The sequence below is a fragment of the Balaenoptera ricei genome, chromosome 3 (assembly GCF_028023285.1).
Source record: "Balaenoptera ricei isolate mBalRic1 chromosome 3, mBalRic1.hap2, whole genome shotgun sequence".
Taxonomy (NCBI): domain Eukaryota; kingdom Metazoa; phylum Chordata; class Mammalia; order Artiodactyla; family Balaenopteridae; genus Balaenoptera; species Balaenoptera ricei.
In genome coordinates, this window is record NC_082641.1 from 35788550 (window position 1) to 35802173 (window position 13624).

The following is a 13624-nucleotide window of genomic DNA, read 5'->3' on the forward strand; positions in this document are numbered from 1 at the left end:
ATTTAAACCAGGATTTGACTCCAGGTTCGATATGTTCCAGGGTAGAAAGAGCCATTCCTGTTACAATGGATTTAATTTAGAAATGTCAGGGGTAATTCAGCCAAAGGCACAAATTCCTATCTTTAATCGAAATATTTCTGCAAAGGAACGCTAAGAATCCAACCCTCTGTTGAAATTAACCTTTGAAAAGAAGGATTTTAAAAGGGAAGTCCTGGCTTTCCAGTAGCAGGTTTTGATCAGGTCTTATTTAAATGCTAGGATTAACTTTTAATTGCTATTATTCCTTGACTGCTCACAAACATTTTCTATTTGCTGAGCAATTAAAGAGGGGAATTCAAGCCACTTTTTCTCAGGGGCAGCATTCTTCATGTTATGATCAAGATCAAACAAAAAGTCTCATTTATTTTCTTAATTTTCTCTTGGTAGAAATTGTCAAATTTTGTTACTTTTAGATTTGGAAACTATTTCTTCTTCTTGTATTTTTTACCTCTGAAAAGATTTCAGTTTGCTAGATTTATAGCAGCAGTGAGTCTAGCTACATTTCAGGATCTAAAATGTCATGGTGTCAACAGCATAGATGATTTGCAGAATCTTCTTTGATAACCAGAAATGAAACATCATAGTCTCCTTAGGATCCTATAAAATGACCAAATTTTACTTAAGTTCTAATTTTACCCTATAAGGGACTGTAATGGCTACTATTGTCCAGAAGCCTAAAAGAGATATTTCTTGTGCTACTAAAAAGAGACCTCTGGGGAGATATTCATGGGTAATTAGGTGCAGCTTTTAAAATCCAATGTGTATTTCATTTAACTCCATCTCTTAAAATTTTATAGACTTCCACCAAATGGCTGAATGAGGATGACTAGATGGCATTTATGAAAGGATCTGAGACTATCATGCCTCCAAAAGAAATCATGTACTGAAAGGTCTAGGCATCAAACTCATCCATTTTACAACATATAGGCAACAGTAATAAAATCAAATGGCAATGCTCTGTTCTTAAGCTCCCCATGGTCACATCACTGTAACTGGATGCTAGTTGCAATAAAAATGACCTAAAAGCTAAATGCCTTTGCAAAGACAACCACAAGTAGCCTGGTTCACATTTCCCTCTAGCTCCCTTATGCCAGCTTGCCTCTCAAGTCCCAGCATCCATTGAGGCTGAGGTTACATGTGTTCCCACAATGACAAAGTCAGCTATAAATATTGCTCTCTCCTGTGCTATAATTTAGAACTGGAAAAGTTTAACTAGCCATGGGAATGAGGAATTTGGATAGAATTGTTTTTAATTTAAAATTTCTTTGCAAAATTGATATTTAAACTGGATTAGTCTTCATCCATGTCATCAGTACAACATTGTCATTATTCTTAAAAGAGAAGAGATTTGGATTTGAAGTGATGGGGGTGGAAGCCTTGAGAGAGCTAGTGGTAATGCCACTCTGATGACCATCTGGAGTCTTGAACTTTTTTCCTCTTTTTACCATGCATGCAGCATTCCAGAGTGTTTTACCCAATTCCTCCATCTTTTCCTTTCTTCTCCTTTCTCCTCTTTTCATTGTCCTTCACTGCTCAAACATAGTGAAGTTTGAACAAAAGAGGAATAAAAAATATTCCACTCTTCAAGTCCCTGGTTTTATCTTTCATAATAAACCTTGGACAGGAGCTTTTCAAAGGGCGTGGATCATAGAGAAGCTTCCAGAATTTTAGTCTCTGAAGTACATTCATACATATGTTCATGCATTCATGCTGTCAAATACTTTGGAGTACCCCATTAGTTCCTGGGGATAGATAAGGATACATGCTACTGCCTCTAAGGGACACATTACCTAACATCCCTTCCATAAAATGAAAACCAGGACTTAAAATGAGGAACAAATAAACAAATAATAACAACAAAATAGAACTGGAATGATTTCTTATTTCCTCTCACCTCAGATATCAGACCTCACCATGTCACTATCTAAGACCTTAAAGTTCAGGGGAGACTGAATAGTTAGACAGATGGATATATGGATTAATGGACATTGACTGAGGCCTGAGTTTCAAAGTCCTTAGCACATAGTCGTGGGTCTTCCAAAGAGAGAGCCTGAGCTTACAAAGAAATAATATATAAAGTTTGAGTTTTCTGATGGCAAATTATATACATAACACCCACTATATATACACACATACTTTTATATACACACATATATACATATATGCATATATACTCATATAATAAGTTCTAACATTCTATAGTTTACAGAACCAATTCAACTCAATTTTTCAGAAGTTTTAGGTGACTATGTCCAAAAAGCAGCATTAATGTCACAGATGGGACTCAGCTCTGGTCCCTGGATACAAAATGCAATGTTTTTTTTTATTTGGTTTTTTCATTTGAATTTTATTTTATTTATTTATTTTTTATACAGCAGGTTCTTATTAGTTATCTATTTATACATATTACATATTAGTGTATGTATGTCAATCCCAATCTCCGAATTCATCCCCTCCCCCCTGCTTTCCCCCAATGCAATGTTTTTATTTCTGGATGTTTCACCTTTACCCTTTCAGATACATTTTTCCTTACTTCATTGTTGAACATATTTGAGATAATTTAATCATTATCATTATTCTAATCTGGCCTCAGAAAGCCAGCCACTGATTTTTCTCAAAGGGATACAGACAATGTAGTATTAGAATTTCTCACCATGGAAGAAGTGGAAAATTATTTGTCATAGAGAAGACCAGTGGCTACAACATCTTCACATTTTCACAAGTCTTTGCTATGTCTCAAAAGGATTCACTGTAGAATGTGTGCAGAAAAAAAATCTGTCATACTGAGATATGGAAATGCTGGCATCATATAGACCTTTTCCAACCAGCTACAAAAGCTATGAAGAGAAAATTATATAGATCTACTGAACTGTACCCATAAAAAGTCATTTTTATGTTAGCAAGATTTGAGAAACCAAAGCCATCAGAGTGTTGCAATTGACAGAAGGGAACAGAAGCATAGTCTGAAATCACACATACTTACCTGAATTCCACGGAATAATTAAATAAATAATTATTAATTAAATAATTAAATAACTAAATTTAAAAATCTATCAAGTTGTTTGCGCAAACCTAATCCTAAGGTATACAAATTTGTTGACATATAGGCCACAGTGGGCTCTTGACTGTCTTCTTGAGTCTCAAAAGTATCCTGTCCAGATATCAGAGGGTTCTAGCTTTTTCTCTGAATTTATAGCCAGGTCACTTTCTCTGTTTCTCTCATGTGCCCCAGTGTGAGATGTCAAGCAAAGTTATCATGTTCCCAGGTGAAAATTAATGTGTATGTAAGTGGTTCAATTAAAAAGAGAAAGGCCCAAACATGTTTACTCTGGCTGTCTCTTGCTCACCCTCTGTGGTTTAAAGAAATATGTCTCCCCCTTGCTTCCCAAGAAGAGATTTTGAATCATGTGGCTGCTCCCCTACTCCATATCCCCACCATTTCTCACCAAATTAATTAAACCAGTGATGGCAAACTGACCCACAGGACGACCAACTTGGAGAAACAAACACAACTGCCTTAGCCAGTTAGATTCCCAGTTTGAAAAACTGAATGGAAATCAAGGAAAGAAATACTCATTTTAAGCAGAAAAGCCAGAATGCTCCAGACAGGTTGAGAGCAGGGAGTGTTGTTAATGGCAAAGCACCAGTCTTTAAGTTTCTGTTTGTAGACATTTAAAGCCTCCTTTAATCCAGAAATACCATCATCCATCTCTAAAACTGAGCCCTTACATTTTTGTAGATTTCATCCACTTTTCACTCCATAAGCATCCTTACAGTAACCTTCCCTTTGTTCGAACTAGCCTGAATGGTTCTCTACTTTCAAACCAAAGAGCTCTGATTAAGAAAATGCCAAGGAAGATATCTCACAAAAGTCCTCTCATTATACTGTGACTAACCTTTGACTCTGAGGGTGAGCCCTGCAGTTCTTGAATTCATCCTTCTACTCAGAACACAGCCCTTAGAACTCCCCAGAGGGACCCCTGTGTCCTCTTGTGATGCTTCTCACCGATTCTCACCATTTGCCCTTTGCTCTTGTGTTACAGACTCTCAAGTAAGCCTGTCTCTATTATACTCATCTAGTATGAACCTGGCATCCTGCTGGTCTTCATACTCTGCCTGATCAGAATCTTTCACATACCTCCTGATAGGACAGCCAGTCCTGTAACTGGGTTTACTTTAGCTTTGATCTTTTGTTGTTTTACCAGGAACAAACTTAGTTTTCCAGGATATTCTCAAACAACGAGGATAGAGCTAGCTAAAAATTGGTTTTTTATAGACATCATCCCAGAGAATTTGAGTTCAATGAGCCTGAGAAGGAGCCCAGAAATCTATATTTTATCTAGCTCCCAGGTTGTGCTGATACAAGTGATTCTTGAACCAACTTTGAGAAACACTGCTCTGGAGCACTGGATTCCAAATCCAACAGGAAACTAATGGATTATTATAACCCCCTGGGTAGCATTTAAAATGATCTCTTTTGGGATCACACCCATGAATGTTCTGATTCAGTATCTCTGAAGAAGAGGATGGAACCATGCTAACTGACCTGAAAAATTGAACGGAAAAGCAAAACAGACACTCTTTATACTGTTTACCCCAGGTAGAGTTTCTTCTAGTGTGACTCAGACTGTGGACCATCTGCATCAAATTCATCTGCTGTGCTTGTTGCATGTGGATTTGTTCTTCTCTAGACATAGTGGTCATACTTTCTGGCAGAAGGTGGGGAATCTACTCATTTGAAAAATTCCTCAGGTGAGACTTATGCGTTTCTGCCTTTCCCTTCTTCTAATCATTTATCATCACTGATCAATGTAATGCATGAGCATTACAGTATTTTATAGCTTGTTTCCAAATTTGAAAATGCATCCCTTGTTAAAAATCACTGGAACTGAATTAAGCTTTCTCATTTCATGAGGTATAATTCATGAAGCATCCATCTGGATCCTCAGAAAATTTTCCATTTAAATGCTCTTATTGACATGAATAATGTGTAAGTAGCCCTGTCTGGTTTGGAAGGATACTTCAGTATTTCACAAGAATCTCTTAAAAGTATATTAATTTACTGTGTCATTGTGGATTCCTCTTCTTCTGCCCAAACACCAAATACCACTGTATAAATCACCCCCAAATAAAATTTTTGTGTATCCCTCCCTTCCAAGAAGCTCCAAAACCTGCCCAAAGTCAGCAGAAGAAAGGAAGTAATAAAGATTAGAGCATCAATAAATGAAGCAGAGAACAAAAAAACAATGGAAAAAAAATCTATGAAACTAAGAGTTTTTTTAAAAATAATTAATATCAACAAATTCTTAGCTAGACTGATCAAGAAAAAAATGAAGGCTCAAGTAAAGAAAATCCTAAATGAAAGAGAAGACATTATAACTGATGCCATAGAAACAAAAATCATAAGAAACTATTATGAACAATGATACACAAGCAAATTGGACAACCTAGAAGAAATTGATGAATTCCTAGAAGCACACACCTACCTAGATAGACTGAAGAAGAAATAAAAAGCCTGAATTGACAAAGGAGACAAGAATATACAATGGAGAAAAGACACTCTCTTCAGTAAGTGGTGCTGGGGAAACTGGAAAGCTACAAGTAAAAGAATGGAGTTAGAACATTTTCTCACATCATATAAAAAAAATAAGCTCAAAATGGATTAAAGACCTAGGTATAAACCCAGAAACCATAAAACTCCTAGAAGAGAACATAGGCAGAACCCTCTTTGACATAAATCGTAGCAATTTTTTTTTTGGATCTGTCTCCTAAGCAAAAGAAACAAAAGCAAAAATAAACAAATGGGACCTAATTAAACTTAAACACTTTTGCACAGCAAAGAAACCATTGACAAAGTGAAAAGACAATCTACTGAATGGGAGAAAATATCTGCAAGTGATATGACCGATAAAGGGTTAATATCCAAAATATATAAACAGCTCATATAAGTTAATATCCAAAAGCAAACAACCTAATTAAAACATGGGCAGAAGACCTGAATAAACATTTTTCCAAAGAAGAGATACATATGGCCAACAAGCACCTGAAAAGATGCTCAGCATCACAAATCATCAGAGAAATGCAAATCGAAACCACAATGCGATATCAGTTCACACTGTCAAAATGGCTATCATCAAAAAGTCTACAAATAACAAATGTTGGTGAGGATGTGGAGAAAAAGGAGCCCTCTTACACTGTTGGTGGGAATGTAAATTGGTGCAGCCACTATGGAAAACAACATGGAAGTTCATCAAAAAACTAAACATAGAACTACAATATAATCCAGCAATTCTACTCCTGGGCATACATCTGAAGAAAACAAAAACACTAATTTGAAAAGGTACGTGCACCCCGATGTCCCAATGTTCATAGCAGCATTATTTACAATAACATAGATATGGAAGCAACCTAAGTATTCATCCAGAGATGAATGGACAAGAAGATGTGGTGTGTAGTAGTATGCACAATGGAATACTACTCAGCCATAAAAAGAATGAAACTCTGCCATTTGCAATGGTGTGGATAGACCTAGAGGGTATTATGCATAGTGAAATAAGTCAGACAGTGAAAGAAAAATACTGTATGTTACCACTTATATGTGGAATCTAAAACTTTTTTAAATGATTGTATATAATAGAAAAAGAAAGCCTGAATCAATAATAAATAAGGAGATTCAATCAGTAATCAAAAACTTCCCAATAAAGAAAAGCTCAGGACCAGAGGGCTTCACAGGTGAATTATACCAAACATTTAAATAAGAATTAATATTAATCCTTTCAAAACTCCTCCAAAAACTGGAAGAGGGTACACTTCCAACTTATTTTATCAGGCCAGCATGACCCAATACCAAAGCCAGACAAAGACACTACAAGAAAAGAAAACTACAGTCCAGTATCCTTGATGAACATAGATGCAAAAATCCTCACCAAAATACTAGCAAACTGAATTCAACAGCACATTAAAAGGATCATACACCTGACCAAGTGTGATATATCGCTGGAAAGCAAGGTTCAACATAGGCAAATCAAGAAACGTAATACATCACATTAACAGAATAAAGAATAAAAATTATATGATCATTTTCATAGATGCAGAAAAAGCATTTGACAGAATTCAATATTCGTTTGGATAAAATCTCTCAACAAAGAAGGATGTCATACCATTTGTGGCAACATGGATGAACCTGGAGAACATCATGCTAAGTGAAATAAGCCAGACATAGGAAGACAAATACTAAACAGTACCACTTATGTGAGAAATCTAAAATAGTCAAACTGATAGTAGCAGAGAGTAAAATGGTGGTTAACAGTGGCTGGGAGGAGGGGTATATGGGGATGTGCTAGTCAAAGGGTACTAAGTTCCAGTTATGCTAGTTGAATAAATCCTAGATATGTACTGTACATCATAACCTATAGTTAACAATACTGTATTGTATTCTTAAAATTTTGCTAAGAAGGTAGATCTTATGTTAAGTGTTCTTGTCATACATAAAAAGTAATAATACATAAAGAGTCAGGAAGAAACTTTTGGAGGTGATGGATATGTTAATGGCATGGATGTGGTGATGGTTTCAAGGGTGTACACTTATCTCCAAACACATCACATTGTATATATTAAATATGTACACCTTTTCATACGTTAATTATACCTCAATAAAATGCTTTAACAAGTGAAATAAATTAAATGAGTGGAAAAATAAAACAAACCAGTCTTTAACTCTGAAAATCCTTACTAATTGACTGTTACGAGTTTGCTACTATACAACTCATCTGTATGGTTTGAAAAACATGATTTTGTTAAGCTATAATGTGAGAATAAAATTTTTCATCAAATTTTTTCTTGGTCACAGCAATGTTTTCTTCTATGATTAAGAGAAATGTAACAGAAAGGTGAAGGATAAGAAAAGAGTGAAAAGATGTTTGAGGAAGCGGAGCAAGCCAAAGAACTATGTGTACCATTCCACTTTTATTTGGGGTAAGTATGTATTTTATAGTCTTTTTTCCTCAGTTTTCACCAGAGTTACTATCCTGGAGAGAACAGTTTTTATTAATAAAACTAGTGTGAGAGTGTAAATATGTGTCGTTGTCTGGAAGAAGATGGAATACAGCGATTGGGATAATAGTGAGAGAGGAGAGAGGAGGGGATGAGCATGGACCAGAGAGCGAGGGAACAGAGTAACACGGCAGGTGACTAGAACCCAAGGAGAAATGTTATTCGGTGAGAAATTCCCCTTGTTAGGATGGCAGAAGGACATTTAAGAATGAGAACGTATTAATATCGAATTCAAAGTGTCTGTGTTTGTGAAAAGCATAACCCCTCCCATAACCCAAATCCTCATTAAAACCGTTACCATTTCTGTAGGTCCCCACAGGGTGAGCCATGGCATGGAAAAGGGACAGTATTTGAGGACAAGGCAAGATAATTTTCAAACTCAGTTGATTTAGCAGAAGCAGGAACTCAGAACCAAGAGACTCCAAGAAACGTAACCCTCCTTTCATTCAAGGAATCCTTGGAGAGAATAGGAGGAAAGTTGAGTCTCTTAATGCACATGTGATTCATTTGAATCTTAAATTATAAGGTCGTATCAGGGGCTTCCTTTTATCTGGGCATTATCAATTTCTTTCTCTTACTTCCCTATGCTCCATGTTCTCTAAATCTCATTCCTCTATTCCGATACCCTCCATCTAAGAATTCTGTACAAAAATTTGCAAATTTGATAGTTTTGGGTACCTATCCCAACAATGGACATAGTATTCAGTAAAATCTCATTTAACCAGGTCCCAGATAACCAGCAATATTAATTCACTTTGATTTTCTACATTTAATAATAGGAGGAAGAGGATACTCATAATTAAGGCTATACAAGCCAGGGATTTCATTAGAAAAGCAATTCTTCCTAATGTATGCCATGCACTGTGCAAAACCTTAGGGAAAAGTTGTGAATGTGATAGATCTGGTTTCTAGACACGTGAAGTTCTCTGGCCATTCCAGAAATACTCATCCTGGTTTATATATCTTCAAACCTATGATTATAGCCAATACACACAAAGTCCTCCATCAACCAAAAAAATTCCCTTTTATATCTACTAAGACAGACAGAAAAGTAGTTGAACGCATTTAGCTCAAAGAAAGTTAAAAAAAAAGTGTTAGGGATCAAGTCTCAACTAACATCCCAGTTCTCAAGCATTCTTTGATTGAAGTTTTACAAAATAAATACTTTTAATATTTATTAGAATTGTGAAGGAAAGATAAGAATTTGATGGTTTTCAAATTACTTCTAAGTAAGACTAGCTCCTTAATTTGTGGGATCCAGTGCAAAATTAAAATGCAGGCCCTTGTTAAAGTATTCTTAAGAATTTTTAAGAAAGTGACAGCAAAACATTGAAACAAGCACATAGCGTTTCTAAGCCTGGGACCGTGCAAATACAGAGGTCTCATGCCATGAAGGCAGCCTGTCTCTAAGCTTACAATTCACTTAATTTGTTCTAGAATTGTATTTAATATTTGACAAAGCAAATGCCCAATGGAGGAGAAAATATAGCGGTAACCAAGAAAGCAAGTAAACAAATTTTTTCACAGTATGACCTAAGAAACTGCTATGGAAACTTACATTATAATATTTTTTTAAATGTTTTCATCTAATATCTACAACTGTTAATTACCAAAACATTCCAAAGATCAGATTAGTAATCCATTTCATTTAGGACTTTAAGGTTTAGATGGTAATCAGTCTGCAGAACTTACTTTAAAGCAGGAAGAAATCATCAAGTTTTCCCTTAAATGTGAATGAATCTAAGATATTTTACTTTCTACTGAAAATAGAAAAATGATTTAGAAAATAGAAGTTTATCAGACAAGATGTATAACTACAAGAAGATATCCTGTAAGATGAGGTGCCTTTTAACAAGCAAGGTTCCTTAATTAATTATGGGCAATTTACTTTCTAGTCAGATGTAAGTAATTGCACGAAAACAGACTGGAAGTAAGTCATATTTGAGTTCTTACATTTTCTCATTTTAATTAGTGCATATTATGTGGTTTGCCTCAGCCCTTCCATAAATAATTTATTTCCTACTGCTCAGAGCTTCAGTTTCTTCATCTCAAAAATGAGAAGTTTCAGCTAATTGAGTTCTGAATGCTCTGCCAGTCCTAATTAAACTCAGCATTACTTATTGTTAACATACTGCCCACAAATTCCTATGCAGGAGACTTCAGAATTTTAAAAAAAGAATAAGCCACAGTTCCTGACCACAGAGAGTCTACAATCCAGAAGGATAGGCAAGCCAGGCAGTCAATAAGTGTAATGTAAGACAGCTCCAAAATTCTAGACCTTGAATTCTAAACAAAAATCTTACCAAAGAAGCACAGAAACGTTTAAGGTTGAGATATGATGTAAAATTAATAGACTGGAAGCATGTAATACAAATCAATCTCCTTAAACATTAGATGTAGATGCTAGAGGCCTGAGTGAGTTTTTAAGCTGTCTTGTAGCCAGTACTGGGGGAGTTCCGCTGCCATGCCAAACATCCAAATGCCTAGGGTGATATTTACCTTATAAGTGCGCTTCCTCCATATTAGGATGTGCTGACCGAATACATAACATGGACACAATTTCAGACCACATTTATCTTCATCACTGACTATTGCAGTAAAGTGTCCATGAGACAAAACTTGGGCTTCATTATTCCACTTGTTATGTATTCTGGGAAATCTTATTTGGTTGGCAGCCTTTTCAACATTACATGGCTTTCATGTCACACATTTGGTTCAGCTGATATAATCAAGGTTCTAGTGCATCATTCATCTTTGAATAAACAATGAAAATCAGGAAGATTAAAAAGTGACAGCTTAAAATAGAGCATGAAATATAACCAAAGTCACAGAAATTGAATTAATATGGCTTTAACGTGATTTTCAAAGGTCTCCAGTCTGGAGTTTGGGCCCAATTTCCTGGCTGGTTTAAAATGAGACCACAGATCTTAACTGATGTGCCTGAGGAGAGGCCATGAGTCAGTGGCTGAACTAGCCAGGCCTGTGAGTAGAGAGGCTGCAATAGATAATAAGCATTATGTGTTCTGAACTTCAAAAGGATCAAGAGCACAATTTTCGTTAATAAAAAATGTGCTTACTTGAAATGGTAACTCCCTAGATATCAACATGGAAAATGTTGTAATAGTGTATGTTATAGGTTGAGATCCCAGGGGAACAGATATGGGGATGGAGATTTGCAAGTGGGTGGCTTATTGTGGAGTGTCCTCAGGAACAATACCTGTAAGGGAGTGAGGGAGGCAGAACTGGGCAGGGGGAGAAGTCGAACTGTGATGCATCTGCAGCAGAGGCCTCAGCCGCTCCCACAGGGAGCCCTGGGGCTGGTTTGGTTCTCTAGATATGTCCCAAATTGAAGCAAGGGGCTAGGCCTCTCTACCCTGAGGAGGGCCTCAGCCTGGAGCAGTCAGTTCCTGACAGGTGGGGGCATGGGTGCCTGGGTCCTGGAGACAGGATCTGGGCTGTGCACCTCAGCATCCACTAGAGTTTACCCCTTGCATCACTCAGGTCTGCTTGCTTCCTCCCATCTGAGAAGAGTTCGTCCAGGATTCCGGATGGTCTCTTTTCCAGGGAAAACTTACCTAAGGAAGGCTAACAAAATGAACTGCAGCCTCCATGGTTACAGATAGTCTCAGGGCTGCAACTAGTGCTTATCATTTCCTTGCTCAACTACCAATTCTAGATCACACTCATCTTTAACTACACTCCTGCTAGTCTACGGGGCTCGCATGATGTGGTGACCCTGACTCTCATCCCTGAGTTTTAGAGCCCCATGACCTTCTTAAAAATATGGCTTCTGAACTTGTCTATTTACTGTCATAATCGGACAATAGAGAACCTGGCTTCTGCACTTGTCCATTTACTATCAAAATTAGGAAAGAAGCAAGAGACACCCTAGTGAATCATCTGGGAATCAAATATATTCTTTCCTGTCCCCACTGTGTAACAACAGCCCTATTGTGTCTCCTGATCATTAGGGTCAATTACCCCTGCTAAGGATGGCTCTTCTTCCTTGCCTAACAGATGGTCTTGGTTCAAGGAAGCAAAAGTGACCTCGTGAAAGCCTTCTCCCTCTTGGAACCTGATCTTTTGGACCAGTAGAGCCTAGCAGGGAAGGGAAGCACAAATTTTTCAACTGGATCTCTGAAATCAATGGCAAACGTAGCATAGAGAATGCACAAGACTGAGGGTTAGTATAGAGATTATTAGTATATAATAATATTATATTATTGGGAGTATAGGGTAAGGTCAAAGATTAGAAGAAGAGTAAAATGATTATTGCAGCAATTCAAGCAAAAACTGAGGAGGGCCTAAAACAAGGCACCAGTAATGAAAAAGAAAGATCAGCATTTGAAACATTAAAAATATGAAATGAACCAGATGAATGCAAGGAGGCTCAAAAGGGAGGATGGGAAATCTCCGATAACTCCCATGATTCCAGCTCAGTTTACTGCTGAGAAGGACAGAGACACAGGATAAAGAGCAGGTTTGATTCTTTATTTGGTTTGTTTTCAAGGCGCCGCAGGAGACAATATTTTAGCGTCACTTATTTTAGGTCACTGACCAATCAGTGACATTTAGGGGGCCCTCTGATTCCTTATTTGCTAGCTTCAAACTGCAGGCCTCCTTTAAATGACCTACACTTGGAAGTTAGCTGTGCCTTTGAATTCTGGGAACTGTAACAAGCATAACTTCACATCTTTTAAATGTTTTGTATAGATTACACTCCTATAGAAGAAATTATTAAAGTAAAACTATGTCATTCCTGTGACAATGACTCCCAAATCTGTATTTCCCTCCTGATTTTTCCAACTGTATATTCCAAACTGCCTGCTGGTCACTTTCACATGGAATTCATGCCAGCATCTCAGATTCAACACATCCAAATTCAATTAAGCCCCACCTCTGCTAGTTTTCCCTCATCTGTAAATAGGCTTCAGCTCCTGGAACCTCTATTTCTGATAAAGGACCCACCATCCTCTCAGTTGGGTTTGCAAACTATAACCCACAGGCCAAATTCAGCCTGTTCCTGTAAATAAAGTTTTATTGCAACACAGCCAAATGAATTCATCTATATATTGTCTGTGTCTGCTTTTGTGCCACAGTGGCAGAGTTGAGTAGTTGTGGCAGAGCCCCTATGGCCCCAAAAGCCTTAATATTATTATTATTGTTGTTGTTGTTATTATTATCATCTGAACCTTTACAGCACAAATTTGCTGACACCTGTTCTAAGTCAGCCAGGATCAAAATCTGAGTCATGTTACACTTACTTTCCCCTTTCTCTCACCTCATCTGCTCCCTGCCCTTTAAATGTTACTACTACAGATATCTCTCACTCTTCTCTCTCTGCTCTCACTGAGCCTAACCTATTTCAACACTCTGCAGACTCTTAACGTGCTCTCTTACAGAAGAAATGCCCTCGCAGATCTACCTGGCTTCTCTCTCTACCCTTGGTGATATGACAAACTACAAATAGTCCCTCCATCTGTTGTTTGTCTAGGGGGAAGGGAGGAGGAGGGAAGTGTGAAGGGTGCTGGTC

General features: G+C 37.2%; 1 protein-coding gene across 2 annotated transcripts in view; it reads left to right on the top strand.

Moving 5' to 3' along the window:
* FBXO4 (F-box protein 4) overlaps positions 1-13624 on the top strand; it is a 344490-nt gene that overhangs the window by 309455 nt on the left and 21411 nt on the right. Inside the window, exon 9 of one of the 2 annotated variants that reach the window (XR_009502613.1) lies at positions 7889-8013. The exons of the other annotated variant lie outside the window; for it this stretch is intronic. The gene's annotated coding sequence lies outside the window, so the exon portion shown is untranslated. The remainder of the gene's footprint in view (positions 1-7888; positions 8014-13624) is intronic. 2 annotated transcript variants of the gene reach the window in all.